This window comes from Pituophis catenifer, unplaced genomic scaffold (assembly GCF_029215685.1).
Source record: "Pituophis catenifer annectens isolate HBS135680 unplaced genomic scaffold, rPitCat1.0.hap2 SCAF_6, whole genome shotgun sequence".
In the NCBI taxonomy this organism is placed as follows: domain Eukaryota; kingdom Metazoa; phylum Chordata; class Lepidosauria; order Squamata; family Colubridae; genus Pituophis; species Pituophis catenifer.
Genome location: NW_027256886.1, coordinates 67,659,200 through 67,683,378, shown reverse-complemented (window position 1 = coordinate 67,683,378; position 24,179 = coordinate 67,659,200).

Sequence of the window (24,179 nt, the reverse complement as noted above, 5' to 3'; positions counted from 1 at the left end):
CACCCGGAAGACCACCGGGAGCCAGTGCAGCTCGCGCAGGAGAGGTGTTACATGGGAGCGCCATGTCGCTCCCATTACCACCCGCGCGGCCGCACTCTGCGCCAGTTGGAGCCTCTGGGTGCTCCTCAAGGGGAGCCCCATGTAGAGAGCATTACAATAGTCCAGGCGGGAGGTGACGAGGGCATGAGTGACCGTGCGTAATGAGTCCCGATCCAGAAAGGGACGCAACTGGCGAATCAGGCGGACCTGATAAAAAATCCTCCCGGTCACGGCCGTCAAGTGCTCTTCTAAAGACAGCCGTGAATCCAGGAGGACGCCCAAGTTGCGAGCCCTCTCCATGGGGGCCAATGATTCACCCCCAATAGTCAGTGATGGCATCAACTGGCTATATTGGGACATCGGAAACCACAGCCACTCGGTCTTGGATGGGTTGAGCCTGAGCCTGTTCCTCCCCATCCAGATCCGTACAGCCTCCAGGCACCGGGACATCACTTCAAGGGCATCGTTGGGGTGATCCGGGGTGGAGATGTACAGCTGGGTGTCATCAGCGTACTGATGGTACTCCACCCCGAAACCACGGATGATCTCGCCCAGCGCTTCACATAAATGTTGAACAGGAGAGGTGAGAGGACCGACCCTTGCGGCACCCCACATATGAGGGGCCTCGGGGTCGACCCCTGTCCCCCTGTCAACACAGACTGCGACCGGTCAGAGAGAAAGGAGGAGAACCACCGCAACACAGTGCCTCCCACCCCTAACTCTTCCAACCGGTGCAGCATGATACCATGGTCGATGGTATCAAAAGCCGCTGAGAGATCTAACAGGACCAGGACAGAGGAGCACCCCCTGTCCTGAGCCCTCCAGAGATCATCAACCAACGCGACCAATGCTGTTTCCGTGCTGTACCCGGGCCTGAAGCCCGACTGGAACGGATCCAGATACTTCGTTTCATCCAGGTGCTGGGGGAGCTGTTGCGCAACCACACTCTCAACAACCTTTGCCACAAAACGAAGGTTGGAGACCGGACGATAATTTACCAACATTGCCGGGTCCAGGGAAGGCTTCTTGAGGAGAGGCCTCACCACCGCCTCTTTCAAGGCGGCAGGAAAGACACCCTCACCCAACGAAGCATTTATAATCCCCTGGAACCAGCCTCGTGTCACCTCCTGAGAAGCCAGCACTAACCAGGAGGGACACGGGTCCAATAAACAAGTGGTCGCATTCAGTCTACCCAGAATCCTGTCCACGTCCTCAGGGGTCACAGGATCAAACTCATCCCAGATAACATTCTCAAGACCTGCCCCAGTCCCTCCCCCTGAGACTATCCAGTCGGAGTCCAGATCTTCCCGAATCTGAGCGATTTTGTCATACAGATATTGAACAAAATCCTCCACTCTACCCTCCAAGGGGTCCTCCCACGCTTCCTGGTGGAGCAGGGAGTGGGTCACCCTAAACAGGGCGGCCGGGCGATTATCTGATGATGCAATAAGAGCAGCAAAATAGCTACATTTCGCTGCTTTTATCGCCATTAGGTAATTCCTAATATGAGCTCTTACGAATGTATCTACGAAAGCAAAAGAATTACATTTTGTAAATAATTGAATATTTCATACCCTCAGCTCTTATATCCTCACACAGAAGTACTTGCAGGTTGAGTGTCTCCTTGTTGAAATTTGTTTTCTGCTCTGAAAACAAAACCACACATGATTTCATTCATCTTATTATGAATCTACACATAGTTAAAGAGGAAGGAACTAGAAGTCATGTCACTTCTCATGCTTTGCATCAAAAGACCCAGGTTTGATCTTTGGCATCTGCAGCAAATCTTGGGGGAAACTCTTGAATTAACAGCTGCTGCTTGTCAGTTTAGCAATAGGGTCATTGCTTTGACACAGAACTCTTTCTTAAGGCTGCAATTTAGAGATGTGTCACATTATTAGAAAGGTATGTCACATTCTGCAGATTTCTCTAATCCACTGCCATTTCCACTCCTCATCTGATTATGTTCCAAAAGTTCCCTTAGGAGGACTACAAGAGCAGCAAGTACAAAAAAGAAGAAAACAGAAAACCCCTGAGCTTCATTGTGCATCTCTATATTTAGATCCAAACAAGAGTTTCCAATAATAAAACCCTAACTCTTCTCAATCAGGGCAAGATTTCAGGCAGTGCATTATTATGTATCTAGTTAGGTGCATCTACAAAACATGTGCACACAGAGGGTAATTTGACTTTTACGGTAGGGTGGGGGATAAACTATCATCATCAAAGAACTTTATGCAATTTCAGACGTTAGATGTCTTTCCATCAACTGAAAGTTGGCTGCCAAACCAGAAGTGCTAGCTGATTAAAGATCAAGAAGTCCCAACAAATTAAATATCACATTATAAAAATGAAAAGCATTTAGATAATAATAGATAATAATAATAACAACAACAACAACAACAGAGTTGGAAGGGACTTTGGAGGTCATCTAGTCCAACCCCTTCTCACGCAGGAATCTATACTAGGGATTCGAACTACTGAACTGTCGACCTTTCTGATTGACAAGCTCAACGTCTTAGCCACTGAGCCACCTAGCCAGGTTTATTTATTTATTTCATTTAATATAATTTGTATGCCGCCCTATCTCTGTAGGACTCAGGGCGGCTCACAACAAAGGTTAATAGTGAACCACTGGCATCACTGAGGACAAATAGAGTTGAGTTAAAATAAGGAATGGACTGGTCTTATTACTTATTATAATTAACTGTGGCCACAGATTCAATTGAGGATGTGAAGATGAAATAAGCATATTCAAGACAGCACTTGTGGCCTTCCACAGTTATGGCTCAAAACGCTAATGCTTTATGAAAAAATTCATAAAAACAGTCTTTCAGTTCAACCCAGCTCATGATCCTTGGAGAGCTGTAGACTGACATATAACGTTTACATTTAAATAGCTCTGCTGTCCATTTGCAACTTTTGTTGCTGATGAAAGTCATTTCCCAACTTTGAAATGTTTTCTGGTGGAACTGCAGTTAGCAAGGGGATCAAATAGGGCTCGAGGCTTATATATCTATACGTATATGTTGAAATCACAGGTATAACCTGTGGTAACGTGTGTGAGAATTTGTGGAAATCTCATGAGATATGAAATTATTTGGGGTAGTTTGAAATTTGTGGGAAATTTTCCAGGAATGCCAAATATCACCACTATTGGAAGAGGAGTGTAAAGAATAGGGTTTAAGAAGCTATATCTTTTTTCCCCATAGCACTATGGCAGGAATATTACTACCAGTTCTGTCAGCGTGGCTTGGTGGGCGTGGCGTGACTTGGTGGGTGTGGCTTGGTGGGCATGGCAGGGGAAGGATACTGCAAAATCATCACTCCCTCCCCATTTTTGGGGAAGGATACTGCAAAATCCCCATTCCCACCCCACTCCTGGGGGAAGGTTACTGCAAAATCCCCATTCCCTCCCCACTCCAGGGGAAGGATACTGCAAAATCCCCATTCCCTCCCCACCCCACTTACCTGCTTTTCAGCTCCGTTCTCCTGTGCAGGGCAACAAAAGAAGATCCAGCCAATCAGCTGAGACTCGGGAGGCAGTGAATAGATGAGGGCGGGGCCAGCCAGAGGTTTTGAACTACTCAAAATTTCTGCTACCAGTTCTCCTGAGCCGGTCAAAACCGGCTGAATACCACCTCTGTAGTGAACCAACCATGAACTAACAACTATGGGAAGGCAAGACATTCAATGACATTTGCTGCTCTACTGTGTACAACACAGAACGAAATGGCTACATAATTTTACGCATATGAAAAGAGAAAGTATTTGCTAACTTCAAAACTATAATCCACGTGGAACTGCTAAAGTCTATCCAATTACTGAAATAGCATAGAAATGTTAAGATGGCAAATTAGGCAATTGCAATGTAACACCTTCTTGAAAATCTGCTTCAAAGGTTAGATTTAGCTTAGATTTTCTTTCCAAAAGAATTCAAGAAGTAAAATTTCAAAATAAGAAATTATGTCTGAGTTTGTAAAGACAACAAGGAATGTTGGACTTCTTTTCGAGAAGAAAGGAAGGATTTAAAATTAGGGAACATAATTTTTTTTTTTTTGCTTTAATTTATATGCCGCCCTTCTCCAGAGACTCAGGGCGGCTTACAATGCGTTAAGTAATAGCCTTCATACTTTTGTATATTTATACAAAGTCATCTTATTGCCCCCACAATCTGGGTCCTCATTTCACCTACCTTTGAAAGGATGGAAGGCTGAGTCAACCTTGAGCCTGGTGAGATTTGAACTTGCAGTAATTGCAAGCAGCAGATGTTAATAACAGTGCATTAGTCCACTGTACTACAGGCTCTTGAAGGCCACTTCCCTGTAGGTCCCTCTAATAATTAAAGTTTAAGCTACTCAGCTCTCAAAAAGTATAAAATAGTTCTACCTCATGCTATGTTAAAGCAGTGCCTTGCTAATGAATTCCAAATGTCACTTGAACCTAACTGCTAAAACTAGTCCTCAAAACCAACACCTGGTGTACAAACTCATTTGCACCAAAAAGATTAAGCAATGATGTGACAGCAATATCAGCGCACACCCACATCCAAAAACCACTTTCTTTGGCTGAAAGGTAGACAAAGGCAGAATGCAGTTAGTTCTACCTAAACCTGCCAGGAATTCTCTCAAGGAAAGAGCGGGCAAATGACTGAGGTACAGAAGATAAGCATGAGATTAAATTATAGCCAGGGATCTGTGGCCTGAAGACGAACAGATTGAAAAGGTATAAGCAGTTCTAGTTTTACTTCCGAAGATGAAATGGAAAGGACAAGTACTAATTCTAAATTTCAAAAAGCTGCATACACTGAGATCAAGAGTGTTTTTTTTTCCTTTTTGTTATACTATCTGTAGAGCCTCTTTCATATTTATGTAAGGAAGAGAGAAATCTTCCACTGAAGAAAATAAAATTTAATTTAATGGAATTCATTTCCTCCTCTCTCTCTCTCTCTCTCCCTCTCCCCCTCTCTCTCTCACTCAGTTGTCCATCAATGCAAAGTATTTTATATATGACTGGATTGGAGCTGTGCTGTTCTCACAAAACTTCGGGGATTGTTGAGCTCTGGGGCTCTTCAGGGCAGGAACTCTATTTTTCCAGCAATAACAGAATATAAATTACAATTTAGGGAATGGAAAGAAAGATGAAGTGGCTGATGTGTAGAACACAACAGAAAAGATTAACTAGCTATGAAATATGCTTTGTTCCGGTATTTCTTTGTAAAGATTGAGATATCTAATTATATTTATCCTGAAAGATGTTGAATAAAATATTCCTGCAAAGTACAAGGGTGCAGCATTTGAGGCCAAATACTGGCCAGTTGTAATGCTAAAGAGCTCAGCAATTTATATTGGGATGGAATGGAAATATATCACCAAAATAAATAACCTGCAGTAATCCAGAACAACAACAACAAAAAACCCAAACAGCTGGGCTATTCTTTTTCAGATTAAATGTTTTAAGATTTATTTATTTATTAAATTTATATGCTGGCCATCTCACTATCAAGCAACTCTGGGTGGTTTATTTTCACTGCATCCCACCGATATTACTGTTGTGGTCCACCAATTCCCAATAGACGGGAATTCATGTCCCATCTACTGAGAAACATTGCCTTAGATAGAACGTCAAGGAGAGATTCTGCACTAACATTTGGGGTGGAAATTTCAGTTGTTTGTCAAATTGTCCATGTTGGAATCCTGAATCTCCACCATCACAGAACCCATAAAGTGATTCTGAATCAACAGGACAACCCAGAATTCTTCACACATTGTCCCTGTAGAAAGTTAGCACCCACCCCTCTCCTAGAAGAATGAAATATTTTGAGAAATATTAAAAAGACAGAATATTATATTTCCCTAAAGGAGAAATAGAGAAATTTAGCTCAGAAAGCAGCCCCCAAGTCTTTCTTAATAGCCCCCAGCAGATATTTTGTGCCCGTTGAGAAAGATTGAGCCAGCCTATGTACAAAACAAAAGACCTCCAGCTCCAGGATGATGGGATTAAGACATGACCCCTGAAGACATAATAGGATTAACTTTCTACCATCTAACAGCAGAGCTCACCACATTGCACAATTTCCTGGGGACATTGCATCACCCTCCAGGCTTCAACCAAACTTAGCACAGACAACCTACCGAGCTAGCTATGACCCCTACAACAACCAATAGAATACATATTCTTGCACAGGAACAGGAAGTTCAAGTGCAAAGCCCAAGAGAAGGTATAAAAGCAACCCATTCTCAACTACACATGGTCAGTTACCCAGAATCCCACATGCTTGGTGGTTCTGTTCACCATTAAACCATCTTTCTAATCAGCCTCCATGTTTCCAGTGTCTTTCTCCCTGGCTTGGAACTGAACCAGATGGATATTTCTCCCAACATCCCCAAATCCCAAGCATTGCATTTTCCTTTGTATTTTGCAAAACTATACCCAAATGACACAAAGTACAGAAACTTCAGTAACCATTGTAAGTTACAAAAATTTCTGCTCAGTTGTAAACCCACTTTGAATGTGAGTTGTATACTGATTTTGAATTGGTCACTGTGTCCATCTCTTGATTCAAAAATTTTGTAACATTGGTGAACCCAGTCAACTTCTCCTTATATGTACTGTCTCTATCTTGATATCTATATCATCTCTATTTTCTGACATGGGTCCAGAAAACAATACCTCATGTTTTCTTTATTACACTAGGAATCTGTCTCAGATAAGTTTACCAATTTTATCATGAACATATTATTAGTTTAGATCATTATTGAGGTCTTCCCAGCCTCCCCATTCTCCCATCCTCATAACTGAGGCCACTTTTTCTCATTTTCAAGTTGCACCCCATTTCCTTAAAATGAAGCACAACATAGCAGTGTTGTGATAATAGTTTCTTTATGAGAAGAACTGCTTAAGGAATTATCAACCAGATCAATTACAAACTGCAGCTTGAAAAAAATTCCTTAATAAAAGTGATAATGTTTTGCTCTGGCCTTGTATTATTCATGGTTGTTTAACTGATTTATCACTCCTAGCTTTTTAGCAAACTAACACTCACACTTAATATTAAAGTAGCACAGATCTCAATGTTTCTCCTTTTATGAAAGCTATTTGTATTATCTGTTTCATTCCCATGTCTCTTTTTTTTAAACTTTAAAGAAAATCTCTGGCCCTTAAGCAACCTTTAATTCTCTGATGTTATTTTTTGCCAATGTATAAGTTACTTCTGTGAGTGTGCTGTGAATTATTTCAACTACCTTCCCTCACTCCCACCCCCCCTCACTCACTCCTTCCTTCCTTCCTTCCTGTAGTAAGCATATAATCTTTTTTCTTCTTTAAAAAATTCTTATTTTGTCAAATGCCTTTAATTCTCTGATGTTATTTTTTGCCAATGTATAAGTTATTTCTGTGAGTGTGCTGTGAATTATTTCAACTACCTTCCCTCACTCCCACCCTCCCTCACTCACTCCTTCCTTCCTTCCTTCCTTCCTGTAGTAAGCATATAATCTTTTTTCTTCTTTAAAAAATTCTTATTTTGTCAAATGCTTTGAAGACATATAAAGAAAGTAAGAGAGAACTTGAAAAAAGAATAATATAATACAAATAAACCAGGGATTTTAAAATCTCATGAAAATTATAGTTATATCCTCCATGACAAGAGTATATCATACTATCGTTTAACCTTCTCATATATTTTTCATGAGAGACTTACATTTCTTATTGTTTGGCTTGAGCAAAAATAAGAAGGCTTTGTCAAAATGGTATGGAACTGTTCACCACTAAAATTAGCAGGCAAATATTGTATCAAGCTGTGAATGTAATTGAAATCCAGACAGTAAAACACAAAGTAACAGATGAGTTACAATCTAAGGAAATGTATAATTTGTTTGAGATAAATGTATGTATTTCTTTAGAAGAAAGAAATGATTCAATTCATTTTTAATCTTTTTTTTACTGTAAACCTGGAAAATGATGTTCTGAACTAAGATTAGTCATGGGAATCCCATGTGTTTAGAAGCCCAGGGAGGGACAAAAACAGAGAATTTCTAAACTGTAATATTTTCCCCAGATTGTTTACAATATCCAGAAAAACAAAAATTAAATTAAAAGTAATAATTTTTGTGTGTGTGTGTGTGAGAGAGAGAGAGTTTGGGTGTGTGTTTGAGTGTGTGTGTGCTTTCAAATCAGACATGTCTATTTGTGTCAACCTTATGAGATAGTCCAGACAAGAAGCACACTCAGTTCTAACTTTATTGTAACGTTACATTAACAAAATCTTGCAAGTCTTGCAAATACATATCTCATGCCCCCAAACCTATACAGTCCAAGAAACTAGGAAGAGTCCCTTCTGAGATGTTTGCCACACCCCATTTTTCTGCACATTCAGTTGCTGTCTATCTGACTGTTATCTATTCTGCAGCTCCTCCTCTTGTCACCCAAGATTCCCATATACGATTAAAACTAGGAACTACCTGGAAAAATCCCTGCAGTTTTGTTGGCAAGATTTTCAGAAGTGGTTTTTGTCTTCTTCCTAGGGTTGAAAGAAAAGCCCACACTTGCCTTGAAGCCCCTCAGAGTTGCCTCAAACTGCGAGATGGCTGGATGTAAGAAAGAAGGGAGGGAGGGAGGGAAGGAAGGAAGGAAGGAAGGAAGGAAGGAAGGAAGGAAGGAAGCAAGGAAGCAAGGAAGCAAGGAAGGAAGGAAGGAAGGAGAGAGGGAGGGAGGGAGGGAGGGAGGGAGGGAAGGAAGGAAGGAAGGAAGGAAGGAAGGAAGGAAGGAAGGAAGGAAGGAAGGAGTATTAAAGTAAGAGTTAAAATAAATATATATGTTTGCCCACAGATCAGTGGTGGTATTCAGCCCGTTCTATCTGGCTCAGGTGAACTGGTAGCGGCTGCTGCTGGAGGCTCCGCCCACCCACCTGGACGTCATCACGTCCCGTTTTTGACAATCTGCGCATGTGCAGGGCCGTAGGCACATGTGTGGAGGTGGTACGCGCTCACATTTGCAAACTGATAGCAAAGGTAAGTGAATACCACCCTGCCACTGATGTCAAACTGGCGGCATCATGTTGCCGTCACATGGCTCTACATGGGGCTACCCTTGAAAAGTGTTCGGAGACTACAGTTGGTCCAGAATGCAGCCGCGTGAGCTATCGTGGATGCACCTAGATACACCCACATTACACCAATTCTCCACGAACTGCACTGGCTCCCTATTGGTCTCCGGGTACAATTCAAGGTGTTGGTTATTACCTTTAAAGCCCTACATGGCTCAGGGCCAGGTTATCTTCGAGACCTCCTTCTACCACATACCTCCCAGCGACCGGTAAGATCCCACAGAGTTGGTCTCCTCTGGGTTCCGTCAGCTAAACAATGCCGGCTGGCAGGCCCATGGGGGAGGGCCTTCTCTGTGGCTGCCCCAGCTCTCTGGAACCAGTTACCTCCTGAGGTCTGGACCACCCCCACCCTATTGGCCTTCCGAAAAGTGGTGAAGACCTGGCTTTTCCGGCAGGCCTGGGGCCGTTGATCTTGCTGTTGCGATCTTGTGAGATCCGGCCATGAATGGTGTGAATGGGTTTTAATGTTTTAATTTTAAAATGTTTTTATAAAGGTTTTTTAAATGTATTGTAAGCCGCCCTGAGTCTCCAGAGAAAGGCAGCATATAAATTGAAATAATAATAATAATAATAATAATAATAATAATAATAATAATAATAATAATAACAACAACAACAACAACAACAACAACAACAACAACAACAACAACAATTTTCATGAAGCTGGGGTGGGCGTGGCATGCGAGTGACGCATCTGGCCTGCAGGCTGCCAATTTAACACCCCTTTATAATTGCCTATGTATACACACACACACACACAAAATTAAACCCACTCAGCAGACTTTGGACAGCATAGACTAGAGTGACAGAAAAGAAATACCTTATAAAATAATCATATTCCATACATAAAACCAGGATTAAAACTTTAAAAATGATTGTCCAATAGTTATCAGTGAAGCATGGAAAGCCTATTTAAACAGAAACTTTTCAATGCTTCCTGAACATCAGGAATGAAACAGATTTAACTAATAAATAATGAAAATCAAAATACCGAAAGCAAATAAAACTGGCTTCAAAGGCCAACTGGAATAAGGTGGCAGAGGCCATTTAAAAGCCAAAAAGGTAACAAGCAGTTTTATCTGGAAAGAGATGAGAGGTTTTTGGTGCTACCGCCAAGAAATCTTGTTTATGATAGATCAATTGCTCTCTTGTAGCTCATGTCGGAGGTGAAATAATTCTTTATGAGCATTAACAAGGGCCAAGGGCACTCATTCATGCCCTTGGCCAGAATATCCAAACACTTTCACAGATTTACCACTTTTATTGGAACTGGTTATAGAAAAGAGTCTCCTTGTTTTTTCTTAAGTTGTCATATTTGGTGTGTTTAACGTGAAGAACTCAGAACAAGAAAACAGGTTTAAATAGGAATACAGGAACCATAAGAAAATAGTCATTTGACTTAATGTTCCATTTTAGTTTTAGTTGTTATAGTTTTAGGTGTTTTAGTTTTGTTTAGTTTTTTCAAAATCCCTGACTCGAAACAAAAATCAGTATTGGCCTTCTCCATTATAGGGATCCTGTCCTGTCTGTCCTGTCCTAAATGAATGTCCATTCACTTTTCAAAATACACCGAGATTCACAAGGTATGTCAAGGGAACCATACTTAACTTTTCACTTCATCATCATGTATGTCTGGAACATTGATTACAATTCTGTCCTGGACTTAGATTTCTTTTATCTGACCATTGCCATGGTAGCAGTTCTTCATTTGTGGGAGATCATATAAATGGCCAGGTATAATTGTAAGGCTTACACCATGCCACGTTCTGTGTCCACCTATTGTCAGGTAAATATACCACGTGCCCTGCCTGCTTATAATTCCATTAAATGATATATTTGAAATTAATCCACCATGAAATTTTCGAGGAGGAGGAGGAGGAGGAATTGGCTTTGTCCATAGAAGGCCTAAATGTTAACATATCCTGTGCTGATGGAGGGAAAGTTCTTTTGCAGGGTGAAAAAGGCTGTTCCAGGAAGAAAAAACATGAAGCTTTCAGTATCTTAGCTCCCTCTACTGAAGACAAGAAATGTGCAGAAAAGACCAACAGCCTTTAATTAAACAAGTAAGGGAGTGAGTAGAGGTTGAAAATTGCAGTGGAAAGATGAAAGATGAACTCTGGACTGAGAAGGATCAGCTGAAGATTGGAGAAGGCCACAATAGGAAAAAAGAGGAAAGCAGACAAGCTTTCAAAGGTCAGTATGGTGGTGGATTGAGGCATCAATAATACAATTAGATTTAGTCTTTCCAACCCAACTAATGTTCAGTAACAACCCTTATTATGACTCTGCCTTATGCCATAATACGACAAGAGGGTCCAATTCAGAAATGGGATTCATGCACCCCCTAAAAGTCTTTCTATCTAACGCATCTCTGCAAAAATTACTTGGGTAGATGTTGCTGATAGTTCCAGTCTAAGCCTCCTTCCTGCCTTTCCCCCGGCCACATGATCAGGGTGGGATTCAGCCAGTTCGCATCGGTTCGAGTGAACTGGTAGCTTTGACGATCAGCTGGGCCCAGCTGCCCACCCCTGCGCTATACCAACCTATATTTCCTTTGTTTGAAGCTCAGCTGATAGGCACGGCAGAGCAGATTGCTGCGCCTTATTTGTTTTACTCACTGGGGCTGCAGTAGAAGGTAAGTTTTAGAGCTGTTTTCAAATGCACTGCGTGCACACAGAGATCCAGAGTGATCCAGAGTAGAGCATATGCAACCTGTTTCAAGCAAACCTACAGTTATGCAAAAAGAGAAAGCAAAGCAAAGAAATAAAACATATTGTTTTCTTACACAGACATTTTATGGCCAGTAAGCAGTAAAGGGTTTTAAAGTTGTTTCTGTGTTTTGTTTTGTTTTGTTTTGTTTTGTTTTGTTTTGTTTTGTTTTGTTTTGTTTTGTTTTGTTTTGTTTTGTTTTGTTTTGTTTTGTGTTGTGTTGTGTTGTGTTGTGTTGTGTTACGTTGTTTTGTTTTGTTTTGTTTTGTTTTGTTTTTTGTTTGTTTATTTTGTTTTGCTTTTTTGTTTTGTTTTGTTTGTTAGAAAAAGTGATCTGAAGAGTGGAAATCCCTCCTGAACAATAACTAGCAAAACAGCTACTTCAAAGAAAGATGATTTATTTCAGAATATACATAAGGTGTAGAATGTAAAGCTTAGTAGCCACCTAATCAAATTCTATCATGCCAAGAGTCAGAGAACAATAGAGCTGGACAAACATATCTCATAGATAAAAAGTATGCATGGTAAGGTCCTTGGGTAAAGATCCCCTAATGCTTCACCTACAGTACCTCAAAATATGAGAGTGACACAAACTAGGAGAGCCATGCTGGCTTGGTTGTCATGCATGGGATATATCATTTAGCTGTTAAGCAGTACAGGAGCACCGTATTCTGCTGTAGAGTAGACCAATCCTAGTGGTAATGACCTGAGGGTGGCAGTTGAAGCTCCCCATTTAGTTCCATGTATTTTCTGGAGTATATTGTTCCTAATATTGATTTTGCCACCATATGTTCTAGGTGTATCTTGTAGGAGATGTCTAGTCCAATGTTACTCCAAGGTACTTTGGATGGGGATCATAGGGGAGCCAGTTGTTATTTAAGTAGACCTTTGGGACTTCAAATGTTAGTTTGTGGTTATGGTGGAAGTATGTAGTAACTGTTTTACTGTTTACTATCAACCAGACATTGCGGTAGTAGACAAGAACCAGAAGACAGTGGTGGTGATAAAGGAAGTGGTGACAAGTGACAGCAACATTAGGAGATGCTGAGAAGCTGGAGAAGTACCAGGGCCAGAAAAGGGAACTAGAGAAAAAGGTAATGGAAATAAAAGGCCAAAGTGATCCCAGTGATGGTAGGAGCACTCAAGGCTTTGATTCCAACAGATCCCAGGAACAACATCAAAGCTGCCTGTCCAGAAGAATGCAATGTTAGAAAAAGCTAAGATACCATGCAGAACCATCAAACTCCCAGGCCTCTGATGGAAATCCTGTGATTAAGGAAAGGTTGAGAAGGTAATTTGAGAGTGACAAAGAGAGAGAAAGAGACAGTGACAGAGAGAAAGAAAGAGAGAGAGAGAAGATAGAGATAACGATATAAGTTAAATATTAAGAAAATAGAAAAAAATATATAAATAGAAAGCTTTAATAAGAGCTACAACAAAAACAAAACAAGATAAGAAGTCCTGGGCTGATCCGCATTTATTTATTCACCATTTTTATAACTCATCAAACTTCATAGACCTCATAGGAAGTACACAACCACCAACACAAAAACAATCATTAAAAATCTACCAAAAATATTCAATTCAAATTAGTGGCTGCTTATATAGCTGGAGACAAGAACTTCCAAAGTACAAGGCCATAACTGAGGATGGCTCCTTGGTTTATGTCCTCCTCATTTCATACACATTGGGCCTTTAAAGTAGGCCTTCCATCTTAGCAGACGGGCAAATCCATAGACTTTTATTACATCCAGCCATTATGGCCTTTCTTTCCTGGCACTCTCAAAGCATCAATATTGTAGTATTTGCAAAGGAAAGAATAACATTCACTTCTGGGAAAGTGTAGAATCTTCGGGGATTCTCTTTTTATTATTGAAGTACTGTTTGCATTTTCTCTGGAACCCTTTGAAACCATCTCAGTGTTTACCCTAAAGACATGCAAGAATGAAGTCAGAATTCTGCGGAATCTGCTCCTCCGGCATTTTCATTATCGCCTCAGCAGACCCCTTTATTTGTTTTGTAATTTGGTAGCCATCTTCAGGCATTCCAGGATCCAAAGCACGCCTCATCTCACGCTCATATTTATGCTTAGGATTTGATGATACTTGAAAAGGGCTTATGCTTGCATGCTTCTTGCAGAAAGTTTAGAGGCGAAGGCAAGATTTTCATTATCTCTATCTAGCAGAGCAGAACAAGTGCAGGAAAGGGACATATGGTACCTGATTCCAGCCTCGTGAGTGTGAGTCCAGAAACTTCTTCCACAGCACAGTTGGGACCCAACATTCAATCAAATCCCTTCCTGGCAGATTATAAGCAGTTTGACTGTGGTGAACAACTTCAAATGCCTGATCAGAACCTTTAATAAACTTTCCAAAGGAAACTTGTAAGGCCATCAATCTGAATCAGGATGCATAACTAGTTTTTTGTTTTGTTTTGTTTTTTTTATAACTTGACATATTGAAAAACCCACTTCAAAAACAAGATGAGGCCTGGGCAAAAATTAAATGTAATATTACAGAAGTATAGTTCTAAGGCAAATGTAGTAGAGCAGAGGTGTCAAACTCAAGGCCTGCAGGCTGGATCTGGCCCGAAGGGTGCTTAAATCTGGCCCACGGGGCTGGCCTGGAAATATCAAAGGACCGGGTCACAGTGCCTCTCCTGGCCAAAACGGCCCATACGGGGGCCTCGCAGGGCTTCCACACGGCCGTTTTGGTTGGCAAAGTGCTGCAGGAGGTGTCTGTCCCATCTCCCCCCCCCACTCCCTGCCCCCCCAACCGGTCCGCAGAGGAGAACAACCTTGAAGAAATACAGTTTGACACCCCTGTAGTTGTTGTGGCCCGTCAGCGGAATCTGATTCCAACAGCGAGGAGGCTGGTCTGGTGCTGTCCCAGCAGCCTGTGCAGTTGGCACTTGAGTCGGACAATGAGGAGGCTGGAGAAGATGTGGTGCCAGAGGCGGGGATTCAGCCAGGGCCTTCAGAACCTCCAGAAGCTCCCCTAAGTGAAGAGGAAGAAGAGGAGGACCTCTTCTCGATGCATGAGCGCACAGAGCTGCGAAAAGGCAGGAGTGGCTCCTCAGGAGGAGGTCTCCTCGAGAGTAAGGCTTGGGGCTAATTGGCCATTCCCCTAGCCTATTTAAGGAAGGATGACGACTGATGCAATTTGCAGGAAACAACTTCGTTCACATTCCTTCGAGTCTTGATTACAGAAAGGTTTGATTTTGGCTCTTGTTTTTCTCTTATCAGTTTTCCTGCAAATTGCTTCTGGGCATTCTGCCAACCACAGTAAGATTATAGTTATCTGAAATACTGTGCCTCAGAACTGAGTTATTATTCTTTGAATTCTTGTCGGCTGTTAATGAAATTAAATTAACAGCCCTTGTTCAGAAAAGACTGATTTATTGTATTTGTGTTCGAACAACTACTAAGAAAGCTCATTAGTAGTCTTTAATTAGTAAATTAAGATTTGTACAGACTTTGTGTGTGCTGCGTTCTTTGGGGTCCATAGCTGGGGCAGAACAGTAGTAGAGGCTTTGAGGACACTTCTAAGTTTTTGAGTCACAAATTCTCCAAAGCTGTAAAGACAGTTTTAGGCATTATTTAGAAGTGGTATTCTGTCCATGTCCTTATCAATGTAAAGAATCTAAATTTAATAAATATCCTTATGAAACATTATGGACGGTAATCTTTCATTGGAAGAAGGAATAATTCTGTCTGTGTTTCATGCTATCTCAGGAATATTTATCTTGTTTTAAATTAATTTAGGATATGTAATGTAAATTACAGGTAGTCCTCGACTTACAACAGTTCACTTAGTGACAGTTCAAAGTTACAACAGAACTGAAAAAAGTGACATGACCATTTTTCATTGTTAACAACTTTTGCAGCATCCCAAAATTCAGACACTTGGCAACTGGTTCATATTTATGACAATTGCTCTGTCCCAAGGTCATGTGATCCCCATTTGCAACCTTCTAACAAGGAAAGTCAATGGAGAAACCAGATTCACTTAACAATCAGGTTACTAACTTAACAACTACAGTGATTCAATTAACAACTTTGGCAAGACATGTCATAAAATGGGGCAAAATTCACTTAGCGAATGTCTCACCAAAATGTTGGGCCTAATTGTGGTTGTAAAACGAGGACTAATCAAAATTACATATTCTAAAATTTAATAAACGCCTATGTAAATGAAGAAAGAATTTCACGATTTATCGGCATAGGGACTCAACTCCTGAAGAGTACCACAAATGATTCTTGCTGAACAATTGTTCACAGGCCCAGGAAAAATCCAGTTCTTCAGATGTGTTGATGTTCATTTTGGGGTCTGCAGAATATCCTTTGGAGAATCCATTTCAATAAAGAGGAAACTTCAATGGAGTTCTTAGCAGACAAGTTAGGAAGCAGTTATTAGGGAAGGAGATCTTGATTTAAATAGATACAGCAGAATAAAATCAGGCATCTGATTTTGAACCGCTAATTCTGACGATCAGCTAGCTCCGCCCACCTGCACCCGCCCTATCTTGTCCTATATTTCCTTCTTTCTGGCTCAGCTGATTTGTGCGGCACAGCTGATTTCTACTTACCGGGGCTGCCTTAGAAGATCAGCAGCTGAGCTTCAAATTGCTGTATTTTGAACGCTATGCGCAAACGCGTAAGGCGCATGCACAGAACCAGCTGTTAAACCGGTTGCAGCCCACCACTGATCTCATCCGACATTCTCCAAATTCATTTTAAAACAGTTCTTCCTAATCAGGCATGAAAGGAATCCCTATCAACCTGACTGTAGAAATTAATTTATGGTTGAACTTTCATTCTGTAGGTCTCATTTGTTCTCCTCATCTTCCGTTCAGTTAAATGGCTTTGTTATATAACTATATTAAAGTAAAAAAAAGAAACACAACTGGGCTTGGAAATTATGTTTTCTATTCCTGATAGGTTTTATAATTAATGAAAGCAAACTGTGCAGAAAATGTTTCATCAAGTGACGGCTATGTTGTTTTTGATAATTTCTTGGGTATCTCTAACCATTCTATTCCATCTGATTAAGACCGTAATATAATTCTGATTTGTTTTAAAAATCCAACGGGTGATCTAGGAACACAGGCAATGCTTCTTAAAATGTCCAAACATTTGGAAATGGTCTTTCCAAACTGCAACCATTTCACCACATTATTCAGATTTTAGTTCATGAATGTTAAAATTTCACCCTACAGACCAGCTGGTAAATTCTGCTCTCATAGGACTCTTAATAGTACATTATATTAGCAGCTGCTCTACATGGAGAGAATGTCCATGATCTGCACACAAAGCAACACTAGTCAATGTCTTCGCATAAGGGAAACTCGCATCACAAAATTGCAGCCCATTTCATTTCTGAGACACAAATTTCACCAGATGGGAAATTATCATGTGGCAAAGGGACTGCAATCAATTCTGGAAGTCTATTCCATTCCACTATTCAAAAAACTCCAAATTATTTCCATAAATAATTAATCCGGGGCGAGGGGAATATATCTATTCCCACCTTAAAGGGGGAGTTGATAGAGCTGATAGTTTATATTTAATATATTATGTATTCAATGTTTAGAGAGAGAAGAAACCGATCAATATTGATTTCAAAAAATGCATTCTAATGGCCACAATATCTCCTTTGGGTCTGTTCATGCCCAATGATCTCCTCATACAGCCTTTGCCTCTATTATCGTCACTATGTGAAGGACCCTTAGCTTTCTATCTCTATCCCTGGTGATCTAATTGATGCCGTGGCTGCCCTTTTATGGTGTCCGGAAGCCATAAGGGTTTGGAAGGGGGACTACAGGTTTCAACTGAACCCTGGTAAGGTGTTGTGGCTCTGGGTACAGGGAACCTCAGGATCTAGATGTTTATCATATTGTGTTCTGGATACGACTGCACTATTCCAGACATCTTCTGTGTAATCTGAGAGTTCTCCTAGAAGTTGTGGCAAGGAGAGCCTTTGTGCAATTTGGTGTTGGGCCCCAGTTGCATTCTTATCTAGTCTTATTCTAGTCTAGTGAAGAGAAGAGAAGAGAAGAGAAGAGAAGAGAAGAGAAGAGAAGAGAAGAGAAGAGAAGAGAAGGACCAGAGTGTTGTGGCCCCGTCCTCTGAGCCTATCTCATCGGAGGAAGAAAGCTCCGAACATGAGGAAGAGGAGTCAGCCAGGTCTCCCTCTCCAGGCCCCTCCCCTCTGGCACTGTCTCAGGTACCGGCTGAGGGAGAGGAGATTAGCCAGGAGCCAGGTGTCTCAGATGAGAGTGAAGGAGAGCCGTCATTCCTGGATGCACGCCAACAAAGGCGTGATAAACGGTTGCAGCAGTTAAGGAGGCGTGCTAGGGATTAGAACTGAGTCACTGGACCACACCCCAGAGACTATATAAGAGTGGGTGGTGGCTGGTAAAACCCCGTGACGAACAAAAATGAACTTTGGCTAGTCACTTGAACAACGTCTGAAGCTGCCGAAAGGGATATTGTTTTGCTGGACTATTTGCAATGCGTATGTAATGTTATGTTATCTGTTGCAGTAAAAGCTCTTGGCAGACGGTGATTATATTGCTGCCAAGTTTGAGATAACGACCTGTGTGCGTGCCAAGTACTTTCTTAACCCTCGGCTGGCTGTGTTTGTGTGTGTGTGTGGACGGGGACAGATCACAGAGGAGACATGATAGCAATGTTCCAATTATTGAGGGGCTGCCACAGAGAGGAGGGGGTCAATGTATTTTCCAAAGAACCTGAAGGTCAGACAAGGAATAATGGATGGAAACTGAACAAGGAGAGATTTAACCTAGAAATAAGGAGAAATTTTCTCTCAGTGAGAGCAATCAACCAGTGAAACAGAAGTTGCCTTCAGAAGTTGTGGGAGCTCCATCACTGAAAGCTTTCAAGAACAGACTGGACTGCCATCTGTCAGAAATGGTGTAGGGTCTCCTGCTTAGGTGGGGGATTGGAGTAGATGGCCTACAATGTCCCTTCCAACTCTGTTAATCTGTTCATCTATTATCAGGCTTGTGGGCCGTGTGTGCAGTCATTCATGCCCTAGTCATCTCTTTCTTTGGTTACTGAAATGCACTCTATGTGGGCCTACTTTTGAGGTGAATTTAGAAGGGTTATCTATTTCAAGTCAGACTGCAACTGTCACACAGAAAAACCTCTAAGAATGTCTGTTCAACACTGGGTTTCCTAAGAGAGGAAATAATGTGAATATGTTGAATAGTAATTCCCATCCCTCCCTTCCCAGTGTATTGGCTTTGGTTACGCAGTTCCAAGTGTGAAACATTTTTATAAATGTAACAAGGAATTATTCCTTCACACACACAAAATAGAATGTTATGAAAGAAGAACATCTTCCTGCCAGCTTTCAATGCTAAGACATTATTTCAGAATTACAATATAGTCATTACTCATAATGCTGAATAGTCAAGAAAAGCATAATCAGGGCCATGAACCCTGAAATCACACACTTGGAAATTATCCAGTTGAATCTGGTGCATTTCTGTTGTTAATCATGTGTTGTTGTTGTTGTTGTTTTCAAACAACACTGTCACCAAAATACTTTTAGCTGAAGTCATGAATGTGCAAGAGTTGCATTTAATAGATGCGAGATGGAATAGATTTGGAGAACTGAAGACTGTCAATCTGTCAATCATTTAGTAGGCTGTAATAAATAACTCAAGATGGCTTGTGCTTAAGCAGATCACAATTTGTGCTGTCAAATGGGTTTCTCTGCTGTCATTGCTATCAATTCTAGTCAGCAATTAAGTATAACTTTTGCAATGCTATCAAAGATATTCAAAAGGAATATGCTTACCTTTAAAAACCTTTAGAAAGAGGTGATGTATTTATTTCTTCCTGGGGCAAAGGAAACATTTCCACTAATGGAAAATTGGAAAATTCCTGCGGAAGATTTCCAGTTAATTTGTACCCAGAACATAGCAAGGCAATTCTTACATGCAGATCAGAGCTAATGTACCCACCACCCATTCCAGATAGCAATATATATATTTAAACATGAAGCATGCAAAATAGGAGAGCGAGAGAGACATAAACAACATACAAGAAATAAAAGGTGCAGATAATTTGTTATCAGTCTACATTATTTATTTCTATATATCAAAAGCCACAGATCTCTACAGAGTCACTGAAAACCACGACGTGGGTATTTGGCATCAGGTGATCCTGCTCAGTTCTGACCCATGAAGAAAGCTATATAATGGATGGGGATGTTGTACCTAAAAGGTACAGATAGTTCTGGATTTACAATAGTTCATTTAGTGACCATTCAAAGTTACAACGGCACTGGAAAAAGTGACTTATGAGCGACTTATGACCAATGCAATATCCCCATGTTCATCTGATCAACATTCAAACCCAGTAACTGACTCATATTTATGATGATCATGTGATCACTTCAGACAAGCAAAGTCAACTCTATAATCATATAACTCGCATAATCTCTATCAGATTTTTCCCCTAGTTATGGTAGTTTTTACAAGTCACAGTACTCCAAATTTCTAAAGAGTTCAAGGGAAAAAAAAAAGGAGTTGGGTTTCAGAGAGCCTTCTCTGTGGGGGCACCCGCCATCTGGAACGAGCTCCCCCCGGAGATACGGAGGATTCTGGACCTGCATGCTTTCCGCCGTGCTATCAAAACATTTCTTTTCCAGCAGGCCGGCCTGGCCTAACCTCTCTTTTAAACTTTTTTAAAATTTTAAAATTCTTCAATTTTAAATTTGTCTTATGAATTTGGGATGTTTTAAATTTTGTTTTCCGGGCCAATTATTTAATTGTATTTTAATGGTTTTTTAACATTTGTATTATATGTATTTTATTTGGCTGTTCACCGCCCTGAGTCCTTCGGGAGTAGGGCGGTATACAAATTCAATAAATAATAATAATAATAATAATAATTTCATTGGAAAACTAATACTTTTTACACAACCCTATTTATAGTGGTATTGCATCTCTCTCTTTCTCCTCTTCCAAGTTAGCTTTTTTAAAATATATATAATGTAGAATTTTTTTCCCCCAATAGATTCATGTCTGCTAGAATGTTAAATGTCAGTACAAATATTTTGAATATATATAGCTTTTAATCATTTGTAACATGTAGGTTTTAATTTGGTTCTTCCCCCCCCCACCAAAAAAAAAAAGATTTAAGTTTCCTTGTGTAGGCTTTCAGCAGAAGATGTAGAAAGCATGACAGTGAAGTCAGAATAGAATAAAATAGAATTTTTTATAGGCCAAGTGTGACTGGACACACAAGGAATTTGTCTTGGTGCATACACTCTCAGTGTACATAACAGAAAAGATACATTTGTCAAAGAATCATAAGGTACAACAGTTAATGATAGTCATAGGGTACAAATAAGCAATCAAATCATATTAGGAAACAGTCAATATAAATTGTAAGGATACAAGCAACAAAGTGACAGTGAAGTCAGGCTTTGCATGCAACCCATTCTTCTACCTTCCCTGACTTCTAGGTTTTAGCTGAAAGTTGAGGTTTTTGCAAAGTACGATTAAAAGTGGGGGGTGGGGGCAAGATACTGGTCACAGTACACGAGTCTGATCAAAGCTCTGCCTGTTTTTTTTTTTAAAATGTGTGTTGCAATTTGTTAGAGCCCAGGAATATGCAATGGTATGTCACTATATGAAATAAAAAGGAAATGCAGGTAAATGCAATATTGCATCTAATTTTGGTTGCCATGATGTAAAAAAGATGTTGAGACTCTAGAAAGAATGCAGAGAATAGCAATAAAGATGATTAGGGGGCTCAAGGATAAAACATATAAAGAACAGTTGCTGGAACTGGATATGTTTAGTCTTATGAAAAGAAGGACTGGGGGAGACATGATAGCAGTGTTCCGATATCTCAGGGGTTGGCACAAAGAAGAGGGACTCAAACTATTCTCCAAAGCACCTGAGGGTAGAACAAGAAGCAGTGGGTGGAAACTAATCAAGGAAAGAAGCAACTTAGAACTAAGGAGAAATTTCCTGACAGTTAAAACAATTAATTAGTGAAACAACTTGCCTCCAGAAGTTATAAATGCTCCAACACTGGAAGTTTTTAAGAAGAGATTAGATAACCATTTGTCTGAAGTGGTGTAGGATTTCCTGCCTAAGCAGGGGGTTGGACTAGAAGACCTCCAAGGTCCCTTCCAACTTTGTTAAATTATTAGACTGACAGATGAAACAAAAAGGAAATGCAGATCACTTTAAAAATACATAGAAATTGGGGGAAGAGAGTGATAAATCGCTACCCTCTTTGCACGCTGATCTGAGTCATCATGATAATAGAGTCTGATATGCATTTTTCTAAAACATAAACTCATTTGAGAGTATTTATTTATTTATTTATTTCCCACCTTTATTATTTCTACAAACAACTCAAGCAGGTGAACGTCTCCAATATATCTTCCTCATCGTATTTTCCCCACAACAACAACCCTGTAAAGTAGATTGGCCTGAAAGAGTGACTGGACCAAATTTACTTGCTTTCAAGCCTCATGCCTTAATCACTAGACCAAACTGACTCTTTACTTGAAAAGTTTCAAGTAAAATATGTCTATAGCTTATCTGCATTTGAATATTGCTTCCAAAGTGCACATTTTAAGATAAACTTTCTTCATGTTACAATTGAAATAACAGGGATTTTATTTGAAGTTTTTAACGTCAGAACATTTAATTTCTTCTTCCTTCTTCCTTCTCTTTCTTCCTCCTCCTTTCTTCTGCCTCTTTTCTCCTCCTTCCTTTTTTCTTCCTCCTGTTCCTCTCCTTCTTCCTTCTCTTCTTTTTTCCTCCCGCATGCAAACTAAATGTGGGAAGAATCACGCCATTGTTCAGTTGTCTATCAATCATTGTTTACTCCCTCCATCCTAATAATAGTATTGATTGGAGTAAGAAAATAGAATAAGAATTGTATTGAAAAGCAGGAACCAACAATGCTTAATAATAGATGAAAACGCATGCATTGCTCTCATTGTCTCTCCATATTATCAACAAAAGGGAAGTTTGAGCAATATTTATGGGTGATAGTAAAATTAGCATGGCAATACTGAATCTGTGGGTTGCACAGATAAAATTGGTAATGACTACAAAGCATGAAAAACATTCTTTTTCAGGAACACTTTCAGAGATGACGATGTGTCCACTTATCCTGTCCAACTTCTCATCTTCTCTCCGCGCCAACCAAACATTGATTTTGCAATTTTATAACCCTGGCTCATTGTCAGTTGCATGATAAGTAGTATTTAATGTGTCTTTTTACTACTTTGTGGCAAAAAGCAGCAATTTGATATAGTGCTCTAATGAGCGCAATGATGAATGTTCGGTGGTAGAAAAGGATAGCAATACAGACTTAATTCTATTGACCTTGGGGGGGGGTGAGATAATTTCATGCTGTAAATCAACCTTCTCCAATCTGGAATTTTCTGGAAATGTCAGGGATACAGTCCCTAGAATTCCTAGCTGGAGAATTCCGGATGTGCAGTTCAGCAGATCTGATAATGGCTAGTAGTTTGGACACTGTTGTGTGTCCAATTGTGACTTTTTTTATATTTGGAAGGCAGGGCGGAGGATTTCGGACAATACCTGTATGACAAAATCGCTCAGATCCGGGGGGATTTGGACTCTGACTGGGTAGATCAGGGCAGGGTGACGAGGAATAGTCTTGAGAATGTTACCTGGGAGGAGTTTGATGCTGTGACTCCGGATGATGTGGACAGGATTTTGGGGAGACTTAGTGCAGCCACATGTTTACTGGACCCGTGTCCCTCCTGGTTGGTACTGGCCTCCCGGGAGGTTACACGAGGCTGGCTCCAGGGTGTTATCAACGCTTCGTTGAGTGAGGGTCACTTCCCCACCGCCTTGAAAGAAGAAGTGGTGAGGCCTCTCCTCAAGAAGCCGTCCCTGGATCCGGCAATATTGGCCAACTATCGTCCTGTCTCCAACCTTTGCTTCCTGGCGAAGGTTGCTGAGAGTGTGGTCGCACGACAGTTTCCACAATTCTTGGAGGAAACATCCTATCTAGATCCGTTCCAGTCGGGTTTCAGGCCTGGACACAGCACGGAAACGGCATTGGTCGCGTTGGTTGATGATCTCTGGAGGGCTCGGGACAGGGGTTGTTCCTCTGTTCTGGTCCTGTTAGACCTCTCAGCGGCTTTTGATACCATCGACCATGGTATCATGCTGCACCGGCTGGAAGAGTTGGGGATGGGGGGCACCGTATTACGGTGGTTCTCCTCCTTTCTCTCCGACCGGTCGCAGTTCGTGTTGGCAGGTGGGCAGAGGTCGACCTCAAGGCCTCTTATAT